General features: G+C 48.5%; 1 protein-coding gene and 1 long non-coding RNA gene across 3 annotated transcripts in view; both read left to right on the top strand.

Moving 5' to 3' along the window:
- Window positions 1-12340: 12340 nt before the first annotated feature.
- LOC147654334 (uncharacterized) lies at window positions 12341-12960 on the top strand. Its single transcript, XR_015284971.1, has 2 exons — window positions 12341-12376; window positions 12929-12960. It is a non-coding gene; the product is annotated as an uncharacterized LOC147654334 (long non-coding RNA).
- A 1157-nt stretch (window positions 12961-14117) lies between these two features.
- Window positions 14118-23745, top strand: part of LOC111939130 (galactosylgalactosylxylosylprotein 3-beta-glucuronosyltransferase 1-like) — a 28258-nt gene continuing 18630 nt past the window's right edge. The window contains exon 1 of one of the 2 annotated variants that reach the window (XM_023941215.2): window positions 14118-14360. The gene's annotated coding sequence lies outside the window, so the exon portion shown is untranslated. The remainder of the gene's footprint in view (window positions 14361-23745) is intronic. The other variant, XM_023941224.2, reaches the window with a different exon arrangement.

The raw sequence follows: 23745 nt of genomic DNA, 5'->3' as shown, positions 1-23745 counted from the left end.
ATCAGCTTTATCACAATAATAAAATCAGAATATCTTTCCATTTTTTTTTAATTTCCTCATGAAAGCAACACATTTTCCCACCCCAGAGCCAACATTTCCTCCTCTCCCTCGCTCACTGCTGGCTACACAGGAGCCCGTGAGCAATTAGATTTCTTTTATCAGGCTGTCTGCCAGCACCATTAACCCACCAGCTCCTCAGCAGACCCATTACACTTTTGGGGAAGCAAAAGCCCGTTGCCACTATGGACAGACGGTCCTGCCTCCCTCGTTCTGTGCAGTGCACACCCACAGTTGCTCCCTGTACGCATGAATTACATCCTCCCCAGGATTAACCTTTTTTTATTGGTTTTTAGGGCTTTTTTCATCTCAAGACTGTGAAACCGAGTGGCACCTTGCTCTGTGTGTATCCATGTCTCTCTGTGTATTTAAGCAAGCTGGAGGATGCTGGCCTCTCACTGCAACAAGCACAGACCTGAAAGCTCTGCAGAACTGTGTTGGTGCCAGGCAGCCTCTCTACAGCACTGCACTGTGGCTCCCAAGGGCAAATTTTCTTCCTTATATAAAATACACAGATCTTCACGTCCTTCTTCTGTCTACTGCGACCAGTCCTATTTTGGTCATATACATCTGTGCTATAAATGGCATCCTGAAGTCAGACCTTATCAACATTGGCTCTGGTCTCAGGGCTTCTTTTATTGCATCAAAGGTGCATTGACATTTGTCCATCTAATTTACTTCTCTTATTTTTGACTTTTTTTTTTTCAGCAAATTGGTCAGGGAACATGTCAATAAGCAAAAAATTCATAAATAGACATCTGATAATGATCTTCTACCCCTAAAATTGTCTTGTTTTTTGAAGTGAGTAATTCAGCACTTCCCCTACAACTCCAACTTTAGAAACTACTTGGTTTTGATTTTCCTGATGTCCTTAAGATACTTTAAGTATCGACTCTCTGAACCAGTCAGTGTATGTTTAGCAGGGAAGGTGGAAAAGACAGCTGCTGATAGTTGTCCCCACTTTGACTGTTTAGCTTTCAGACTAATTTCACTGAGGTTGGACATTGCTGCAGTCAGTTCTGTAAGAGATCGTGTCCTTTAGGCTGCCGTATCCTCCACTTGGAGCTGCAGAAATAAATCCACGAGATGCTGGAAGGCCACCTGTGGCCCCAAGAGTCCAGACATCAGCCTAATCTTGCAGAGGTGGCAAAGCAGATTTCCATTTGCATCCCAGCTCCAGGGAAATCAGCCATACACACTGGCAAGGTCTCATAAGGCCATGTACCTGCTTCTGTTTGGCACATCTAGCAGAACACCTCAGTGAAGCAGAGGGTGGCTGGTGCTTCAAAGGGAAGCACCAGGGCAGCACAGAGTGCTGTGAAGTTCACTGCAGGCATCAAGAGCTGGAGGACTGTTTTGTGGGAAGAAGCATATCCTTTTGGTATCATGCATTGCCCTGCATTGCTGCCTTTGCCTATGTACAAATGTGTTGACAAACTTGCTGAAGATGGTTCTTCCTGCTAGCTGTCCCTTTGGCTATATATCCCCTGTTCCCTCCACAGTTGTGTGTTTCTACCTACGAAAAAAAATTATAAAAGGTTGGGTTTTTTTCTACATCCGAAGTGCAGCTCAGAGCTTCCTGGGATTTCATTCACGCCAGAGACATAGTAAATCAACTTCAAAGATTCTCCTCAGACTGCTCCATCCCATAATCTTCACCACCTCCTTCCCTGCTCAGCCCAAACAGCTCTTGCTATTTTGCCTGTAGTTTATCTTCAGTTGCAGGTAGTAACAATAAAGCTCTTCCTCATTGCCAGCCTGATTAGTTTTATCAGCCAGCTTGCCTTGATTTTTTTTTCTGTCTGGGATTTTTCCTTATGCTTCTCTCTCTTATCTCTAAACAGTGATGGAAGTGTTTGGGGTTTAGCTTTGGACTGAAGTCCAGAAGGCTTTAGGCTGTCTGCCATTCAATACATCAAACAGAGAAGGTCCTGCTGAATCATGTGCAATCTCCCACTGGGCGCACAAAATACAGGGCAAAAATCACCTGAGCTCCATTCACCTGCTTACATTTCTTCTTAGGGCGTGATTCATCCTCTTGACTAATTTTTCCATCCAGTGATGATCAAAAGACCTTCAAATGGCTTTTTTTGGGGGGAGGAAAGACTAGAAATAGTCTTCTACTCCATCAGAGTTTCTGAGTGTACTTAGAAATGTTTAACCAAGCCTTGCACAGCTCCTTCTGCTGTAGTGCTGTGTACTGGAGCTCCCTCTGGCCATCAGGTCATATTATCAGAGATAATCAGAGCGTATCAGTTTCACACAAAGCTCAGCCAGACAAGCAAGACAAGACAGTCTCCAATGTGCCATGAATCTCTCACTCACATCACATATCATTTTGCTTTTAGCGAGACCACCCTGTCACAGCGTTAAACTGTAAGCTGTAAAACGTTTTATTCTTAAGGCCTATTTATTATTTCTATCCTCATTCTGAATCTGAATATCTCAGTATCTTTCTGTGTTTGTTTTAGCTTTGTTTCACTGTCATGCCTCAGAAAACACTTCCTTCTGCTCAGTCACACAAAGCAACAGAGTTTTCTAGACTGCAGCAGGGAGGAACCAGTGTGCCACAATACTGATTACCACAAGGTAAGGGAACACGGCTGGGAACCAACATGGTGCAAGAGGTTTCTTACCCAAAGGAAAGTCACATGAAGGGACTGTGTGTACCTTCATCCAGCTTCCTCTCCATCTTCCAGGTTGCAGTAAGCAAGGAAGGACCACGTGGGATCCCAGAGACATGGTTCAATGTTACTCATAACTGGAGGTCATGGATGTTCTTTAGGAAGGACAAGCAAGGGCAAAGAAAGAAACATGAGGAGGTTGCACTGGGGTTCCATCACAAACCCCTTGATCAAGAGGAGGAACTGTTTTCAAAAACAGTTAACAGAAATCTCCTTAGAGCAGGCCCTGATCTTCTCAGGGAATATCAACCATCCAGACATCAGCTGGGAGGACAACAGGAAACCCAGGTATGTCCTAGGAACCTCAAAACACTGCAGGGATAAAGCAATGCTCTTCCTCCTCACAAACAGGAACAAACAGGGGTAACAGTGGTGAATGATGTTACAGAAAGTAGTCTGGACCACAGTGACCATACAAGCGCTGAGTTTAAGATCTAGAGAATGTTTGGGAAGGTAAACAGCAGTTAAAACTCTGGATTTTTCCAGAGCAAATTTTTATTTTTTTAGAGACTTTCTAGGCAGAATCATATAAAAAGAAGCTGCTGTTAGGAACTAAGATACCAAGGGAGGCTGACTGATTCTTAAAACAAAATGGTTGAGATCTTCTGAGCAAACAATCTTATCCAGCAGGAAGACTGGCTATTTCAGCATAGGGCCTATGCTTGGATAAGCAAGGAACTTCACAATGATTTAAAATGCAAAAAGAAATATACAGGCAGTGAGACAAGGATAGACATCAAAGGAGGACTGTAGATACCTTTTGTGGTTCCTTAGGGATGAACTAATGAAGACCAAAGCAAACCAGGAACAGAGCAAGAGGGATTGGAAACCTCAGCAAGAAACATCCAGATGGGATTCATTTTAAAAAGTCAAGGCTAAAATATCGCTAGCACCTACTCAGCAAATAGATGATTTGTGAAATGTTTCTGATAACACCATAGGTCCTAGGGAGAGGAAGCACCAACTAAACAGAAGGTTTCAATATAAAAATGTGCTGAAAATGGTCCTTGTTGCTTTGGGGACCTAACAAAGAAGAGGGAAATCAGACTGGCAAGAGTTTACATCACCTGTGTACTTGTGGCACTTCTGGCAATTTCTGGAACTGGAGATCAGAGAAAAACGTTGAGACCAGTCAGAGAGCTAGAAGGTCAAATTTACAGCAAGTATTACAGAAGTTAAATCTATTTTTGTGGGATAATAGATAACCAAAAGCAAACACAGCTATTCATCAATAGCTAAAGGGCAAGGTTGCTAGGGAGGCAGGAGACAAGCTAGGAGCAAAAGAGGATATTTCCAACTCAGTATCAGGTAAGTTTTATGGTCTAAGTTGCACTGGCTTGTGGAAAAGTTTCCAGATGGCAGAGATGGAAGCTCTCTCTACTTCATTTCGCTTGTACAGAGGCCTCTGTGCTGGATACCACAGAGTGCGATCTGTGCCAGCAGTGGGTGGGAGGTTTCGGAGTCAGGATGTGAGAGGGACAAGGAGAAAATGGTGTCAAATCCTAAGAAGGGAATGGCATTACTATGTTTCACTGCCCTGGGTTTCTGCCTGCCATATGCTCTTCCACCTTCACCTGAACGAAAATACCCACCCGGGATTGCTGAAGGAAATCAGGGTTGGGCTCAGAATACAAACCTGATTTCTTGTAACGCCTGTTTTTTGGTCTCAATGCAACAGAACAGACTTATCTCCACCTAGAATGACAAGAGCAAGAGCTCTGAGCAGCCCCTATGGACACATTCCCTCTCTCTACACAAGATTGGCAGGGAAGTCTTTCAGTTCCTTTGCAGTGAAGTCCAATTCAATCAGAAAAAAGGGACACGAAAAGGATTTGGATTAAGAAGGTGATGGAAAGGAGTAGGTAAGGGTGCTGGATATATGGGAGAAGTTAATTCTTCCTTACTGGGGCTATTTGGGAAGAGGACAAATCAGAGACCCTATAGACAAAGACCCCAGGAGCTGAGACCTGCACACCAGGTGAACTGAGTGCTGTGTAGGGTGGGGAGAGGCTGCATCATGATTCCCCAATCCTGTCCGCTCTCCCCACCACACACACACTGACCACAAACTTTTTGCATCCTGTTTCCTGGCTCTTGCACACTGGGCATGCGACTGCAGATTTAACTCTCAGCACACACTTCAGAGAGAAACAGCAGCTTTGGACAATTGCAGTCTGTTTAACTGGAAAGCTGTTCTGCCCATGCAGATGGCAAAAGGGAGGCGATTCCCCCCCTCCCCGGACCAGCTCATACCTTGCAGCGCCCCGACCAAGTGCTGAGCTGCCAAGAGAGGAATCCCTCACTCGTCCCTGACAGCTGCTGAGCCGCTGGAGGGAAGAGCACTCGGTAATGATATGTATGCTTTGCTCTGTCAACACGAAGATTTGTCCCCCTGCTGCCCTCCCCAGCCTCACCCTGCAGCTGGAGTCCAGCCAGTGGAAGCCCTTTAGAAAATGGAAATGGATGCGTCTTTCACAGTCATTAGTGTGGATTGTGCTAATGGGATGTCATGATAAATACTGACAGCTAGCTGAGGGCAGCAGCGTTCACTGAGACTCCAAATGAGAGGGCAGCAGATGCTACAAGCTCCAAGCGCAGCCATGGAGGGGGAGGATGCACTGGGAAGGCGAAGGCAAACTGGTGGGCAGGCAGGCTGGTGAGGAGATGACAGAGCTTGCTGCTTCAACATCACCAGCCCGAGAGCAGTCCTGGGTGCTGGCAGTGCCGCAAACAGAGCACAGGGGTAAGGGATGCAGCGGCTGGGGATTTTGCTTGTTCAGAAGGTGAGAGTATGAGGGAGCTCAGGAGAATCCCAACTGTTAGCACATGTGTGGGGAGCCCAGGCAGGGCAGCCCAAGGGGCTGCATGGCAGGATCAGGTAAGTGCTACTGGGTACCACTAGGAAGGGTAGTTTAGGGGAAGAGATGAGATGCCCGTGTTCAGCAGAGAGGATTGCTCGATTTGCATTATCATTTGAGCTTGCACACACACGAAGAAATGAGCTTAGAGCTTCAGTACCTCAGGGAACTGACCAGCATAACTATAGTTAGATAATTATACCATTAAATCTATGCTAATACTACTAAGGCTGGTCATGAATTTTTTAACAAACCAGTGTTTCATTGGAAAATACCAAGTGATTTCATCAAAGATGAAACTTTTTACAAGGACAAGGACGCTTCAAATTAAAAAAAGAAAAAAAAAAAGGAGAAGACAATAAGAGTCAGAACACACAACACACGCTTATTACAGTGAAATGTTTTCAGGACATTTCTCTCTAAGCAGGATTTCCAAGTAAATGTCCATCCATGAATCAGAGAGTCAAGGGACTTCAAACTGTGGATCGTCCACCCACAGCAGATACTGATCAGTAGGCTTCTAAGGAGCTCTTCCTGATCTTGCTGATTTATCTTCACTGATAAAAACCTCAAAATAATCTGATTTTTATTCTGGTACCGATCAGAAAACAATTTTTGCATCCTAAAGTCTGGTAAGGCAGGAAAAACTAGTTCACACTCTGCTCTCAGTATAATTCACCCTCAGGGAGCTGCTGTTCTAGAATAAAAGCATTTTCTTACTTTGGAGTAATTACTCTTATTCCAGAACAGATTATGCACATGAGGGAGTTAAAATAACATAGCTAGAGCAATAACTGCTATTCTATTGCCACACGACTTAACTTCCCAGAATATTCAAGTCTTAGAGGATACAAAAGTACATATGTAGTCTTTTTCTCATTGAGACTATTAGCTCTTCTTAGGACAATGTTTCATGCAGATGCCCTGTTGACAAAACCAGTCTTGTCTGACAAAATTAGACCTTCAAAGACAGGTGACCCGTGACTTACCCAAGGAGACATCATTGACTTTATTCCTTGTGCAGCACAGGTACAAACAGACATGCATGCACACATACATGGAGCATGTGCACATTTGTGTTCATTTCATATCCCTGACCTGATCCTTTACTGCCTCTGAGATGGAAAGCAAAGAAATAGCAAGAAGGCCTTCCATCACAAATGAGACTGAACTAAAGAGTGGGGTACAAGGTGCATGTGGTGTCAGCACATTATATTACATCCACCCATCATTTTTCTCCCAATATTTCTCACTGGAAGTAGCTCTGAAGACATCACAATAATGACTATTGGCAGGATTTGTGTGGGCGAGGTGCTGAGAGCCGAGCAAGCCCAAAGTCTGAATTAACGTTTGAATCTCCCACGCAGAATGTCCTCTGTGGTGCTGAGATGAGGTCAACAGATGGAGGAGGATGGAGAGGAAGGGACTTCCATATCGGTGCTCATGAGCTTGTCCCATTTCTTTGCTCAGAGTCTTTCCACCTGTTTCAGGTTGGGTGGTACTGCCTCTTGTTCTTAACGACAGCCCGTCAGCAGGAGTCTAACCCATTGTCCAGAGGTCTGAAAGCTTTCTGAACCCGCTTATGTCACTGCCATGCCACACTGGTCTAGCACACTTTGCAATACTCTATCTCAGGACTGAAACAGAGTTTCATGTTGCAAAAATGATTAACGGGCCAAGCATTACAAGCACTCAGAACTGACAGCTTAGAGGTTGAGATGCCTTTAACAAAGAACCCAGCACAGTGGTTTTTCCATTTGCTGGTGTAACACAATACAGCAATCACCAAGAGTCCCTAGTTCTTCTGCAGACACATTTGCAGCCTCTTGTCCTGTTCATGTCCTGGTTTTGCCCATGGATACAGACTTCTTCATTGCTGATTGACACAGCAACAGCCTGTCTTGGCATTCGGCTCAGGCTTGGGCTTTTTTTGCTGTTCCACTCAGCACAGCTGTAATCACCTTGGCCTGAACAGTGCTCAAGAGATTTCCAGAAAGCAAAGAATGTTAAATGCACTGAATCTGTAATGTCCAAGCTATCTCCCAAGCAGAAACCTAAGCAGGATTACACTGGAGTAGCGGAGGCTGTTCTTGTTGAGGGAGAGTTTGCAGGCTTAGAGGAAAAGACAGTGCAAAGAAAACTGGACACCATGTACTTCTCTGCCTTGAAAAATTCTGCTTTCTCATCAACAGATTCAGCCCTCCTAAGAGGGAAGGTTCTGCTCAGACTTGGCTACCCAGCCTCAGAAGGCTGGCACCAGTAGCTGATGTAGTCAGAGAGCCCCATACACACTAGAAGGCCGGATGAACAAACATCTAAGTGTTCACCAGCAAAGACCAGCATGCATCTTTCTGTGATCCATAATCTACAGCAGGAGGCAGATTCTGTTCTAGCAGATGATGATCAAAAGCTTCTGTCACATTTATGAGATGACTTTGCACGCTTGTGTTGGAGGAGGCATGTGGAAAATCCATAGGGATTTGTGGCTGCCTCTCATTTAAAGACCAGAAATCGCAACTAGAGCTGTTACTCAGATTGGAACATCAGCACATTAAGAGTGTGCTATCTGACCTCCACATGTAGGTCTTTCATATTGGACTTCACAGCTGTGACTACATGGAACTGCTGGCATGCTCAGACTTGCATTCAAGCACTAACCCAGCAAGTGGGGGACAACAAGTACAGAAAATCCCTCCCCAGCCACTAGATGTTGCATGGATGTAGCACTGTATGTTGCAGAGGGCAGTACCGCCCTGACATTTGCCTCCTTCCATGGCTGGATGGATGCATGGACCCTGCCTCCCTGTGTCCAGTGCCAGGAGGGAAGGCCAGCCTCGGGGGCACATGCAACTGACAGCGATTGTGTGTCCCCAGGACAAGCCCATACTGTGTGAGGCAGGTCCCAGCCTGGGCAGGCGGTGCTATTTGACCCTTGCGCGGACCATTCATTATTCCCCTCGTACAAAAGAAAGTCTTGTTCAATTCGATGTCGATGAAAGATGTGAGCAGAGAGAAGCTCGGAAACAGAAGCCACTTTCTCATATAGCCGAGGAGCTGGGTGACAACTGCCCTCTGTTCTCCACCCCCAGCCTCCCTCAGCCTCCCAGAAGGAACAGACAAAGGACGTGTCACGATCGGCTTTTGGAAAAAGGATTTGACATCTCCGTCAGTAGAGCGGTTATGGAAAGCAGGGCCGTTCTCTTCCTTCTGGATGCAAGATTAATACTGGCTGTTAGGAATGGCAGTGCAGGGAGATTTGCTGTGGTCAGGGTGTGTTGAGTGGCAACACCTCCTTGTCGAGGTCGGGGTCTCTATGACAGTGCTTTCAAAACTACACATGCATCGATTCACTGTAATGGGATGGAGGATCCATCCATGCTTTCAACAGATACCTCACTTAAGATTTAGTTTCTTACAAAAGCAGTTACTTACCTTTAAGGAAAAGCCTTATGGAGTTTAATGGAGACGAGACTGACAGGATGGCATAGAAATAATTCTTAAAGTTGACAGTTTAACAGAGATCATCTTCCTTTTCTAAGCCATTCTATAGAGATCAACCCTCAGGATAAAGCTCTCTGCTTGATACTAAAGAATGGGTCATAAATCAATCAAAAGGTAAATCATATTTTCCCTTTGCAAGACTTTTCCAGAGGGGAAGAATGCTGAAGTGCCATCTTTGGGGTACACACGGAGCCCCTGTCCAAACAGCTCAATGGTTGAGGGTTTCTTTAAACTTCTCCATTAGTACAACACTCCTTCTCACCTCCCTGCTCCCATCCTGTTCTCTCCCTGTCACTTAGGAGCATTCTCTCCTGCAGAGATAAGACCAAAGCCTGAGACTTTCTTTAGCTCTGTGTTTCTTTAGCGGGTGGGCAGGAGGATCTGAGGAAAGGCAGTCACTCAGACTCTCTCCAGCCTTTCATGGACAGACCCCACCCCTAGGGTTCGAGGTACAGGCAGAAGCAGGCAATTTCTCCCCACACACAGAAGGAGTGTGAAGGCTCTGGCCTGCATACAGCAACCCTTACACATGCTGTGGGACTGGAAGCTGATTCCTGGGGTTGCAAGCTGTAAGCCCCTCTGCAGTAACACTGCCACAGCAGGTGGCCAAGGAAGGAGGAGAGAGCACTGGAAGCACCAAGCCAAAACCCTGTCAGGGCTGCGAGCAGAGCCCTCACAGCGGCTCCTTGCTGCACCTTTGGAGTGGTGCTGCCGAGAGAGCTGCCTCCCAGTTGCAGAACAGCAGATGTGTTTACCACACATCAATCTGTCTCTGTCTGGGTCCTTACCCGGCCCCCATCATCATCCTATTCAAGAGTCTGCAAAGTATTTAAAAATAGCATTAACACTAACAATCTCTCTTTCTTTCCTCCCAAGCTTGTAGCAGAAATAGCTTGATTAGTGTACAGCTCTGGTGCTTCAAGGGGGAGAGAAATGAAACTGCAGAGCTTTGCAGAGTGGCTTTTCAGCCTTCTTCAGGCAGCAACTGCTGGCTGCTTCGCTGAAGCACAGGTTCTTCAAAGGATGGCAGATTTTAGATCAAGGACTGCTTGTTCTGCCACACATATTCTCAGGCAGATTTACAATGAGGAGAGAGAGATAGAAGCTGCTGCAGCTTTGGACCTTGGAAGAGATGCACCTGACACCCCTCCTCACCCCCTGCCATTATTCTTTAACCCCATCCAGAAGGATGGGAAGGAAAGGAGCTGGGAAGGGGGTCTGTCCTGGGGCAGAGGTGTGAATTAGGCAGAAGACAGCTCAGCAAGCTCTCTGAAAATGCCATCAGGCTGTATGTAGCCTGACCAGGGAGGGGCTTGGCAGGCAAGACCTCTGGTGTCTCATTGCGTCCCTCAGATATGGATTTCAGGGGTAACTTTGAGGGAATAACTTGTCTTCTCCAGGGCTTATCCTCCCTCTCAGCAGAAAGGGTGCCACCTTCCCAATTTACAGGGAAGGTTTTACTCACTTTAGGATTTGTGTGCAGTGTTTTGAGATTTGTGTTTACAGAGGTGATGTGTGATGCCATCACCTAGCAATGCTTCACAGGCCATGTCAGGTGTGGGCATGACTCTTGACTGACCTTTTCAGTAGGTTTCCCTCCCAAATCCGCATCCCCTGTGTGCCTTTCTCCAGGGCTGCTGCCAGCTCTTCCTCACCTTTTGTTTGTGAAATACACCATGCCAGCTGGGAACCGGCAATGGCTCTCTTTGCTTCTCCCCTGCCTTGAGGGCACTGAAGAGGCAAGTTCTCAGCACAGCTGCGGACAGACGGTCACAACATCACAGCACCACACATATCCCCACAGCAGAGGACACCAGCAAGGTCCCTACTGCCCTGTAGCCAAACCCCGTGCCAAAAGGAAGGGTGGGAAGCGTGAACAACTTTCTCCCCCAATCCTATAAGGTGCCTCAGACACACGCTGTACCATGCATTGCTTCTAACAGCTGCAACAGGAGGGGTGAGTCAGGAGAGTGGGGAGCAGCTGCAGCCACTCAGCCCAGATGGAGTAAGACCTCGGGAGGCTCACAGCGCTGCAGCACAGCTTCCTCCTCTGCAGCGCGAGTCAGTGAACATTTTCCACAGTGTTTCCTCTCCTGTGACTTACTGCTGCAAGATTCAGGCATGCGGTCTGTGGGCCTGCCTCAAGGCTGACACAGCATCAGGCCCCTTAGGGCATGGCATTGAAAAAGCAAGAAAAGCAAATTGCGGGAATAAATTGGACACAGATTGCAACTGTAAGCTACCCTCTCCAACAGTATCTCTCCCAGGATCTCGAAGCACTTATCACATGGGAAGGAGCTTCGCTTAGTGGCAACCTCAAGATGGAGGTTTCATGGAGTTTCACATTCTGCTGTACTTTCAGTGGAGGAAGTGTGGGCAGAGATAGGGGCAGATGGCCTAGGAAAGTACAGCATGCCGGGGAAGAGCTGCTACCCAGAGCACTGCAGTATGGATTGCTGCAAATGTCTGTGCTGGACAGAGCTGTGGTGGCAGTGGAAGGAGAAAGGTATTACCAGGGCAGCATCTCCACTGCCATATGGCTAGGAACACAGACTGCCCCAGCCACTGCCTTCAGGAGTGATAAAGAAGGCTGTAGCACACTGGATACTCCCCTCCAATAAATCTACTGTGAATGTTCTATACAAGAAAAATGTTTCTGCACAGACCCACTTGCCCCAGAATTGAGTCTCACTGCAGAAGCGTGCAGCTTTTGCCAGCAGCCAGCTCTGACTGTGGCATGAGGGGAACCATCTTCCTGCACTGCCAACTCTCAACACCCCCAGTCCAACCATAGGACAGACTGACTAAACTGTGGCTCTGAATGTAGCAGTGAAACAGCCATGTCAAAGGCTGCAGACATAAAAAAGGAGAGCCTGGAGCATGTGTAAGCAAGGCCTAAGTGGTTTGGGCTTCCAGAGTTTCCAGCAGCCTTGCATCTGATCTCTTCCTCATGCTTTTCCACTCCAGAGAGGACCCCAGAAGTCAAAGTCCTTAACCAACCTCTCATTGGAGAGGTCTCAGGGTTAGGGTGTTCACCCAGGGATTGCCTGCAGCTCACTAACCTCCCAAGATGCTTGCGGTTAATAATCACTCACTTAACTCCTCCCTGAGTTCTTTCCCCACCCACAGGAGGATAAAGTCTCTGCCTCAGCCCAGGGAATTCTGAAAGATTCAATGCCCTGTAGGCGTAGGCAATCAATTTCTTTGGTGCAGATTTTCCTAAAATCAAGGTGCTGCAGAGCTGGAACAACCCAGCTACCTCATCCTTGGAGCAGGGTAATGCTTCTGACAGTAGAGCAAGAGGCATTCAGGCTTCTGCTGAGCCATCTGTGGGGAAATATCTCACCATTTTCTGACACCCACATGCTGGCTTTCATCCACAAGCACTCAGAACCCTTCTGGGCTGACCGTGCAACCTGGGGACCTTATGCCTCCAACACAGAGGGTGGGTGGATGGATGGATGGATGGATGGATGGATGGATGGATGGATGGATGCCTTCCTACCATTAAGGGGAGTCTAGGATGCCAGAGCAGAGTAAGAACAGCCCTCAATACACTTGGTGAAGAGCAGCACTTCATGCCCTGCTCTAGCTGGGGGAGAGGTGCAGAAGGACACAGCCATAAGCACAGTAGTGGTGAGCATGGCCATAGTCCTTTCTGGGCACTGAACACAACTGCTCAGAATGTCCCCTTGGCAAAGGGAGAAACAAGTGAGTAAAGGCACTGGCACTGGCCTGCTGCTTTGCCTGTGTTGGGTTCGCCTCTGTGTTCCACTTTGTAAATGTCATTTGGGCTGTAAAATGTCACTTGATGTCTTCCTCTCCAAGGTGTTTTCAGAAATGCCTGCTCCAGAAAGAAACGTGGCCAAGACTCGCCAGCTATCCTGAGAAGACACACTTCTCTTGTTCTCCAAGAGCACTTGCCAGCCAAGGATCTCAAAATATTTTGCCCTGCTTACTGCATCCCATGGCAGGAGCTTTGTTACCTGAAGCCAAACGTGATCAACAAGTCCCTCCCTGAGCCTGTGCTACCTTCTGTGCCTCATGGTTTGCTGAGAGCTGTTTCGCTGAAACCTCTTCAGGAGAAACTCCTGGAATATGGCAGTCAGAAGGATCAGGGAGGGATAGATGTGTGCTGTGCAGCCCAACGCAAGGAGAAGTCTCCTACAGCAGGGCTGAGGTGTGACAGCCCTCACTTCTGCCCTCTGTGCATCCAGCCCCAGCTGGGAGGCTGAAAGAAGAGCTGCTTCTCACACCCTCCTTCAAGCAGCATGGGGACTTTATTATGGCCGAGAGACAGCTCCTAAGGGATGCAGGAAGGGGAAAACTGAAGCGGGCTGGTCTCCTGCTCCCACTTAACCTGCTCCGAAGCAGAGGCAGCCAGACAAAGCGTTGGCTGTGGCTGTTCGTGTGGCCAGAGCAAGGAATGGCCCAGGGCTGCTGCAGTGCTAAGTGGTTGCACCAACATCACCATCATCCCTCCTCAGGGAAACTGAGGCACGCAGTGGCGACGCGCGCATCAAGCAGCATCTGGGGGGACCAAATCGCAGAAGCTCTGCGGCCGCTGGCTTCGGGCTGTGACTCCTAGGTTGCCTTACATACAACACGCCAACCCGCACGGGCGGTAGCCATGGCAGGTGGCTCTTTCTTGAAGCAGCTGGAGCGGGAAATCACCCCAGCAGCGGTCAGCGGCAAAGAGAGATCCTCGGCTCGGGCAGAATAAGATCCCGCCCCTCGCCTTCGGCGGGAAGAGCAGCGGCCGGCCCGGGGCAGGGAACCCTCCTCCCGCTTCGAGGGTGCCCGGCCCCGCTGCGGGCGGCGGGGGCAGCGCTGCGGCCGTGCCCGGCCCCGCTCGCCTTTCGCCCTTTTCCCGGCTCGGGTCGCCTCCTCGCCGCTCCTTCCCCCCTCGCTGGCTCCGCGCTCGCCCCTTCCCCGCTTAAGGTGGCCCCGCGGGATGCGCGGCGCGCAGGAGCCGCTGCGGGCGGCCCTCGGCGCTCCCCCCACCCCCGGCACGGGGTGGCCTTAAATCGGCTCCGCGCCGCGCGTAGCCGCATCGCCGGCGCCGTCTGAAGGCGGGCGCCGCCATCCGCCGGCAGCGCCGACGGGCCGGTCCCGGAGCCGGTGCCGGTGCCGTTCCCAGGGCGCAGGGAGGACACGCCTCCGCCCGGCGGCGGGCGATGCTCCCCCGGCAGCCCCCGGCGCGGTGCCGCCCCGCTCCCGGCTCCCCGGCGTCTCTGCCGTGACCGGCCCATCTCGCCAGGTAAGCCGGAGACCCCGCGCTCGGGCACCGGGGCTTTGGGGGTGGGAGCAGCGCCGGGGATACAGCGGTGACCTTGCGGTCGCTTGGCGCTGGAGGGGTGCTCTGCCCCGCGACCGACAGCTGTATCCCCGAACTTCATCCCTGCTCGGCGCCCGAACCGCTTCCGCGCTTGACGGGGAGCCCCTGTCCTTGCATCTCCCCACACCTTGGTCCGGACACCTTCAAGGGGAGCCGCATCCCACTCCCAGGCTGGAATTTTCCAGCTGTGGGGAGATGCTCCCGTTCCTGGTGCCGGGAATCTCGGCACCGGCACCTCCGAGCGAGGGTACCCAAACGCGGGTCCCGGGCACGCCGCTGCTCGCGGGGAGGTTTTGTTGCGCCTCTTGGTGACAAACACCGGAGAAGCCAAACTACAGAAGGGCGACAAGGGGGTTTGTGCGGGCACAGGTACCCTCGCAGCTGGGAACCGACCCCAAGTGGGCGTCCCAGTGAGGGGTTCTGGAGAGGTGGACTGGGAGAGGGCAAGAGTTGGAGGTCTGGGGAAGGATTCTGCCCGTTTCTGCTCCTGCCTCGCACACGGGTGTCTACCGAGGGATGCACTTGCTGGTTTTCTGGGGCAGTTTGGGGTGGATCTTGCTAGGTGAGTTGAAAAATACTTTTTTTCGGCCTCCCGCTCCAGCCACTCACCCATCCAGCCTCGGGCCAGGGGAGAAGAGGGGGAAGCTCAGCAGCTAGTGCATGACAGAGAAATCCCTCAAGGTGCTGCAGATTTGGAGAGAAGCAGCCAGCTCCTCAGTAACTCCTTAGGGAAACTTGCCAAGGGGCAATTTCTGTGCAACTGGAGAGAAGGGGCATTGGAATCAGCAGGGAAGCACCAAGCATCACCATAGCAGAACAATAATGACAAGCTATAAATACCTGTCTGATAACTTAAAGTCCACAGAGCTCAGCAAGTGAGTGGGGGAGAGTGAGCGATGCAGCCCCTGCAGGTGCTTTCAGCTCAATTTTTGGACCCAGAGGAGGCTTCCTTGTGCAAAGCACATATGCAGAGAGTGTAGCACGGTACAGCAGCTTCACACATGAGTCTGATCACCCACTTCTGCTTGGGCTTAAATCTCATCAGGTGCAAAAAAGGGAAAACGGGTGGCGAGGTTCACTCCTTGTACCTTGGACAACCAGCAGAAGTGCAAGGCATTGACCTTACTAGCCTCAGGCAGGACTAGGAACAGGGGCCATATAGCACTTCCACAAGCTAGGAGACAGGTGCACAGAGACAGCAGGATACGAACATCACAGAAGGGAGGCCATCATTATTGCAAAATGTGATTCCTCAATAGCAGATTATCGGGACCTCAGTCTCAGGCAATAGAAAGGGTTACAGGGCAGGAGGAAGCCACTGGCAGAGCTGTGTGTGACAGCCTGTGTCACATATGTTTGCAGCTGTGCACGCTGCCAATCCTCTTTTCTCCGTGCCCTGGAGCAGGATGTGGGGGCTCCATCACCTTTGGTTGGTGCCTGCTCCACGGTTTCCTGGAATCTATCTGTTGGCAGGCACACCAGGGATACAGACCGAGCGTGAGCCGTGGTAGCTGAGCGCACGCTGTGCCGGCCCGGTGTGAGACTCCGTGTCTGTGATTCCTGCCCTTCCTCCCCCTGTCCCTCCCAGGAGTGACTTTGGTGTTGCTTTCAGGGCACTTCAGTCTGCATTGAATTAAAGCTCTGCAGAGCAGTTAATGTACAGAGGTAGATGTGCAGCTAATACGTCCTGTCGGGTGTTTCAGGAATCTGGTGAGACCAAGTTAAAGCTCTTCTTTGGCATTTTCAGTGTAGTAACAATAATAGTAGTAATAATAATGATAATAATAATAATAATTGTAATAATAATAATAGCGAAATCATCTAGGCAACCTTGCAATCCCAAAGCAATTCAACCAGCTGACACAGAGCACAGCTAAGATGCAGTCACCTTTACAACAAAGGGCCTCAGCCTGGCTTGCAAGACACTATTACAACCACGGGATAGAAAGCAAAGCAGTTGGGCTGAGGACACTTGCTCCCACGGCAAGGGTTTTAACAAAGGAAGCTCCAGCACCTTTGGGCTTTGTTACAGTGTCATCTGGGAAGACTGTTGCCTAGGGAGCTGTAGAGAGCTATACAGCAGCTAAATGTACTCAAAAGAGAAAACACTTCCACTATGTACAGCCCTTAAATTCATATTCTTCCCGTGGTTTGGGAATATTTTGGTGCCTAGTGCCTGTGTTCTCTAATGACATCTTCCCTGCACTGTGTCTGAGGTTGTACTGGACAGTTCAAGGCTGTGTCTCCTGTATACCTAGCATTCTTTCTTCTTGCCTATGAAGCACTGGTAAAGGTGCTTTTTGGCAGGGAACTTTCCTCTGCTTCAGCAGCAGGCCAGGAGATGTCCTTAGTGTCCGAGATCAAAGTCGTACCTAGCAGGCAGCTTGCTGGCAGCAGCCTGGATTGGATGAACTCCAGCTGTACCCCTGGATGTCTTTCCTCACCTCTTCACCACGGTAATCACCTGCCAGTGACAGTGCTCTACACATCTCTGTATTTCTCAGTGCCTTCATAACTCCAGCCTCAGCTGCCCCTCTCTCCCAGCATGCTGGTGCTGCAGGCAGTCACCTCCTGCTTTTCTCCAATGCCTCAGGAGGCAATGTCCCTGTTCTGATCATAAGAAGCCACCCCACAACTCCATCCACCCCCTGGAACTACTTCCAAGGCCTCTTCTTCCTCTCCTTAGCACTTTAGATGGTCTTTCCTGTTCACAGTGCTTGGGAGCAATAAGGACGTGTGCTGCAAGCTTTCATATGTATGCCTACAAGGGATGAGATATTTGATAGGCTTCAAAGATGCCCTTTACTGAGCATGCAGAATTGCTCTGAGAAAGCTCTGCAATTATTCTGCAGGATGTACACAGGAAAGATGATATCTGTCCCCTTCCTCCTTGTATCTAATTGTTCCTAATAAAAGAAGAAGCCTAAAAAGGACGTAATAAGCCAGACTGGAATCTGGGTCCCACACACCTCCAGGGCCCTGGAGGAGTCTAAAATCACTCTGCCCTTTTTGCTCCTGGCCTTTCTGCCTAATAATATTAAGCATTACGCTTTACTGCACCGCTTCCCATCCCGAGATCTCCAAGTACCCCGCATGTGTGATTAAGAGCACTCCCTGCCCACATACAGAGCTGTTTGTCAGGATGACTACCCCCTCTTTACAAGGGAGACACGGCAGCTCATCGCGTCAGAGCTGAGACAGCTCCAGATCATCTGTCTCACAGGCGAGAGGCCCCTGCGTCTCTGGGAAGCACTTGCTGGGAAGCAGCTCAGCCTAACAGGACTGCGATTTAAAACCTACCAGTACCAGAAAAGGCTAATAGATACAGGGCATGGATGGGACTGTGGCTGTCAGCACCCTTGTCTCAGTGCACACACAACTGCCTAAGGCCAGTTCTTCAAAAGGGACTCTGGTCAGACCCCACTGACTTCTCCAGGCTGGGGTATGTCTCCAAAACGCACCTCAACCCGTGGTCAACACACTTATAAAAACTTGGTCCTTTAATTTTTCATGATGTTTTAGGCTCATAATTAAAAGCTTGAAGTCTCTTTAGCTTGCTGTCATGTGACATTAGTGCTCCTGAAGGCCTTTCCTTAAAACTCAGACTTACCTACTTAGCCAATGTTCACAGAACCACAGAATCGATGGGTTGGAAGAGACCTTCAAGAACATCGAGTCCAACCCAGCCCTAACACCTCAACTAGACTATGGCACCAAGTGCCAAATCCAATCTCTTTTTTTAAACACATCCAGAGATGGTGACTCCACCAGCTCAAGTGTTCAATCAACTGCCTTGTTGGCTTCCTCCACCACACAGTGTGGGGGTCTGTCTGACATCTTTCTGCCTGAGATGAAAACATTGCTCTCTGCAAAGTCCTGAGATTTATAAAACATGATCTAAGTTTCCTCATGACACGCAGCTTCCTAACCCTGAGACACAGAACTGGGATCCACAGCTCCAGCACAGGCACCTTGAGATTTTGTTTGCTGTTCATCCCTACTCTGATCAGGTAATCCCACTAATGCCTGGTGCACATAAATGACATTCCTTACACTGGGGTTAGTCAGCTCAGGAAGACACATGAGGAGGGACACTGGGGTGAAAAACGAAGCAATCAACAACACGGAAGAGGGAGAATGAATACTCCTCTACAGGTCTTTTCTCAGTAGAGGAACTGGACTGCATTCTGGAAAACATGAAAGGTAGCAATTTGATGATAAAAGTAAGTATTTTCTTGTGCTGTGCATTGGCACATAAGGAACTCTGTGCTGCTGGTGCTGAGTATGGGATTCAGGAAGAGGAGAAATTGTGATGGATAGTAGGTTGTTCATCACTGGACAGGGCAGTCCACTCAAAATAGGTCTAAATCTTCAGGGCTGAACCTCTCACATCCTCTAGCACAGGATTTTTTTATACTTTCCAAAACCCACAGTGCTGATCAATGTAAGACAAAGGACAAAAGGACACAAACATTCAAGTGAAGATCACTGGGGCATATTTTAATTTTCAGGCAAAAGCAAAAAAAAAGAGTTTTCCAGCCTGTGTGCTGACACTTAGCTCTTGTAGGTTTGGGTTTTGTCAGCTGGAGTGGGTTCAGGTTAACTTCTGCTGAGATTTGAGCTGGTCCAGTGGTGCTTAAACTGCCACTTCCCCTGCCCATGTTGTGGATTTTAGCAGACTGCCAGCGACCTGGCAACTCTATGTGGTGCTGGTCTATGAATAATGCTGCATTGCAAAAGGAAATGGTTTTCTTTGGATGTTACCCCTTGTCAGTGAGAGCAAGGGCACTTATTCCCAGTACAGCCAACCTCTAGCCAAGCAAAGTGCTGGGATTACTTGGAGCTGAACAAGGTTAGCAGTCGGGCAATCTCAGCTCTGGATGAAAGATTTTAGAGCAGCAGTGTTGTCTCGTTCTGTAAGTTCACGGTGGGTCTGTGTGTGGGAGTACAGGGCACATGGGAACTGTGATTTGCTAAGCAAAGCAGGATTGCTCCTCAGCAATCCTTGTGTGGGAGAACTCGGAGGAAAAGCCAAGGGCCAGACAGGCAGCAGTAACTTGCAGACCCTGTGTCCCCTGAGGTGACTCTCCCCTGGGGCATTGCAGGGCAGCCTGGCTTCTAAAGGCACTGTCCTTAAGGGCAGGGTTTTAGCAAGGTCCTCTGCTCCCAAGAAAAATCTCCCAGTGCCTCTTGATAGAAACAGCACAGTTGATCCTTGCCTGGCAGGAGTAGAGGTTGCTGGCTCCTCTCCCCCTTCATACCCCAGTTGTTAAAGTAGGTTAACATTCATCTTGCCCTGACCCTCCCTCATTCTGAAAGTTAAAAACAGCTGTAAAGGGGTATTTCTGCTATGACTGGCAGATTTATTTATTTTTATGGTTATGTCCATAGCTATGGATTAGGCAACAGTGCTAGGTCTCATGAAAGCCCTGACAGTGACCCAGCAATGGGACTGACATTCATTGGGGTAATACTGCACAACATACCACTTCAGACACCAGTGCTGCATGAGCCTGGGTGGCAGCAAGGGATCTTGTCCTCTCTGCTATGCTGGGAAGCATTCCCTTCCTCACTGGTCCAGCCATTGGGTTCATTGTACCTCCCCTCCACTTTCTCCAGTACAAGTGCCAGGGTGATCTTAACTTTCTCCCTGCTGATACCTCATCCCCTGGATCCTTCTCTCCCAAGGCCCTTCCCCCAGCCCAGATCCACACAAAGGTGAAAAGGAAGGAGGAGACGATGACTTTCCTGTATCTGCCAGCTTCTCTCTCCACCTCTGACGTGAATGAGGCCCTTCATGGTTTTCTCTTGAGCAAACACAGATGCTTTTGTTTTATGGGCTTGTGGGACGGGATGGAATTAATAAATCAGAGCGCCAGTGCTGTGCCGCCACATTCCTGCAATTTTAAGGCAAGATCACACACAAAAAAAGGGCAGAAACAAAATAGGCAATCTCTTCAGAGAGCACTCAGATGATTTGACTGTGCCTCCTGTTTGCTGTCCCACTTGGTCTCCTGCTCCCTCACCCTTTTTCATTCCTCCTCCTCGCTCCTCCGACTTTCACATTCCCATTAACCTCATTTCTTCTGTTCCCTTTCCTCACGAATCACTTTCAGTCACACCTTAGTTTCTCACCTACACCTATTTTTCTTCCCTTATCTTCCTTTCATTTATGTTTCTCTTACCCTTGTGTCTCACTAAAGTGTGACCAAGGTTTGTGCATCCAGGTATGAAGTTCAATGTCCTGCATGTAGGAGGAATCAAGCCAAAGAATCAGGAGTGTCTCAGCTTTTTCACTGTGGACTGAAATGTCTGCTCTTACACCTGCTTCTTCAACCCCACTTCTGTTTTTCCTCCTAAGAATGTTACTGCCTGAGAGATTCAGTGAATGACTGGGAATAAAACACAAAGTCTTACTGTTCTCCTCTTAGACGTGGTATTTAACAGTGTTCCTTTGAGCAAAATTAGATCCTGTCCCAGAGCTGGCAGACTCTTTCCTCCTTGAAGGATAACCAGAAATGCTTTGCCTAAAATTAATTCTTTTGAGCCAAATGACAAGTTTTAACATCTGTGCTTGGCTACCACCACCAGGTGGTAAAGAGCTAGGAGAAGATCTTTTTTTTTCTCCCCTGCAATTAGCTAACTGTATGTGGGGCTTCAGGAGGACAAAGTGAACCGTGTGGTTAGTACAAACTACCAGCAAGGAGCTGAGACAGTTTTATTCACTGCACTGGTTGTTTTTTCTCTAATGAGCTTAGGCACTTGAAAGTCATTTCCCCAGAGTGCTTATACATTGTTGTGCTTATCTTACCTGTGGGGGAACTGAGGCACTGAAGCAGGTGAAATGATTTGCCCAGATCCACACACTGACGCATAGTTGAAGCCAGAAAAAGAACCAAGAAATCTTGTTTCACAGTTGACTGCTTTATCCTCTGGCCTCAGAGGAGGCCAGAAAAGACCTTTATCTTGTTTAGATGAGTGGATAGTCATTCCAAGAGGGCGCTGGGGCAAGGATATCTTTCTGTGCTAATACGTGTCTTAATGAGTCTTGTTGCTAAGCGGCTTCGATGATAGATCATGCATCTTCTTCACTAAGCATTGAAATAATTTTTTAATCATTAAAGCTAATACAGAATCCTCAGAAACATCCAAATCTCACAGCAGGCGCTGAAATTAGCAAGCAAACAGAAACCAAATCCTGATTTATCCCAGTGCACCTCTACAAAGCCCACAAGCGGTGTCTGCTGAAGTCAAACACGAGCCCAGCTGAGCTGTATCTCAGGGCTAGGCTGGGCAGTCAGAGGCAGGCTGGCAAATCCTGCTGCTCCACAGTCCACAGCAAGTTTTTTTCCTCCCTCAGACATGCGTGCCAGCTCCTCATCTCCATGGAGCAATAGGAAAGGAGGTAGGAGTGTTAACCACTGACCCCAGATAGCTGAGGCATCCCCTGGCAGATCTTTAGGAAGGAGAAATTATTTGCATTTTGTCAAGTGTTATTAAGTGGCAGATCTCAGCCTGGTCAACATTGTTCCCCCAGTCTGTTTTTGTTTTCTTTTTGCCCTTGGAACTACCTCCTCCATCCTACTCCCACCAACCTCTTACATTTTCTGTTTTGTGAACAATTAGTTATTTCAGGTGTTCTCTCCAGTCCAGTCCCCTGCTCTGCCTTAACTCACATGTCTGCACTCCAGCATGGGATACCAGCACCCCTTGAACTGTAGCAGCCCACAGGCTTCTCCATAACTCCTCCAGTAATCCTGGTGTGTTTCCCATTCTGGTTAGCAACTCTCATACTGTTTCCTATTTTCCTCAAACCTACAGTGCTCAGCAGCACGTCATCCAATTATAACAGGAGGGTTTTTTTACAGCCAAAGTGAGATTTCTAACTTCTGTGTTAGAATAGGGCTCTTGGACCATTAAAGAAAACAGAATAAATCTCTTATTACTCGATACGCATCAGCAGTTCCATTACAAAGGAAGTCACAGGGCACTGATAAGCATTTTGCTAAAATCATCACTGCTGACCTCTGTGCTGACTTTTAGGGGTGAATATAGTTTACCCCAAAGGATTCTTTGGGAAAGGATAATTTAAAATTGCTCTTACCACCTCAGAGAGCCTCTCTTGTCACCCTCTTGAGAATAAATCCAAGACTGTTCCTGTATCATGACCAGTCTCCCCACTTGTGCTCCTAGTCATGTCAGCCCACTAGACAAACTCTGTACACTTCTTCCCACCTAGCAGGCTCTTCTGGAGGTGTTGCAGAGGATGCTTGGGGTTCTTTTGTCGACACCAGCTCCTGTTCAGTGGTAGGTAAGCTGCCATCTCAGCAAGTTTTATTCATAGTCCATCAAGCCATGCCAAGCCAAGCCACACTTGGACTGTAACTCTCTTGAAGTCAAACCAAGTCCTGGAACTGTTAAACACTGGTGCAAAATACTCAGTAAGCAAGATTTCTCCTCTTGTATACTCCATTCTGCATTGTACTTACCAGTCTGATAAAATCTGATACCAAGTATTTCTTTCCTAACCCAAACATGGGTCCTAAACTGAACACCAGAACAAACACAAATGGCCTAGAAATTAGTTTTAGCAGCAGAAGCAAAAATCCAGTTTCTTCCTTCTTCTTTCACAAGCAGTTTTTGGATATTTGATATTTGGATATACCCTTCAAGGGTATTTTTTGCAGAGCTGGTAATGGATGGAGGTAGTTCACATGTGAATGTGTGAAGCTAGAAATACCTAACCTTGCTTGTTGACCTCCACAAATGTCCTCATAACCAGAGAGAACTTTACTTCCACAAGCACAAGGAGGGAGCCAGATTCATCCACAGAATCAGGAGAGATTCATATCCATCTCTCAGATTTACAGCAGCAGGCCATTTCTGGTTTTAACAATAAACCACTCTTTGTCTGCCCTGATCTTCCAGGCTACCTTGGTCTGCCTTTGAAGCTCCAAGGTCTCTCAGACTGCAGAGAAGAGTTCAAAAAAAGCCTAGTTCATCTTTCCTCTCCAGCCAGAAGTATCTATTCATCAGTTATTTTGTCCAAGGCCAACTGGCAGCCCATGAATGTGGAAGGTAGGAAGGACAGCACACCCTGAGTGCAAGGTGTAAGAGCTGGGGAGACACATCTCCCAGGGTTATTGTGGCTGTATTTCTGCAAAGACGATATTCCAGTCTCAGGAAACAGATCGAGCAGGCAATCTTGCCAGCCCTGGGGGTATCAACCCCCTTTTGCATCCAAGCCTAGAGCAGCCTGAAGAACACAATTTCACAGATAAGCCCAGGAGTACAGTAGAGCACAGAC

The sequence above is a fragment of the Cyanistes caeruleus genome, chromosome 3 (assembly GCF_971803275.1).
Source record: "Cyanistes caeruleus chromosome 3, bCyaCae1.hap1.1, whole genome shotgun sequence".
Taxonomy (NCBI): Eukaryota; Metazoa; Chordata; class Aves; order Passeriformes; family Paridae; genus Cyanistes; species Cyanistes caeruleus.
This window is presented reverse-complemented; position numbering and strand designations above follow the sequence as displayed.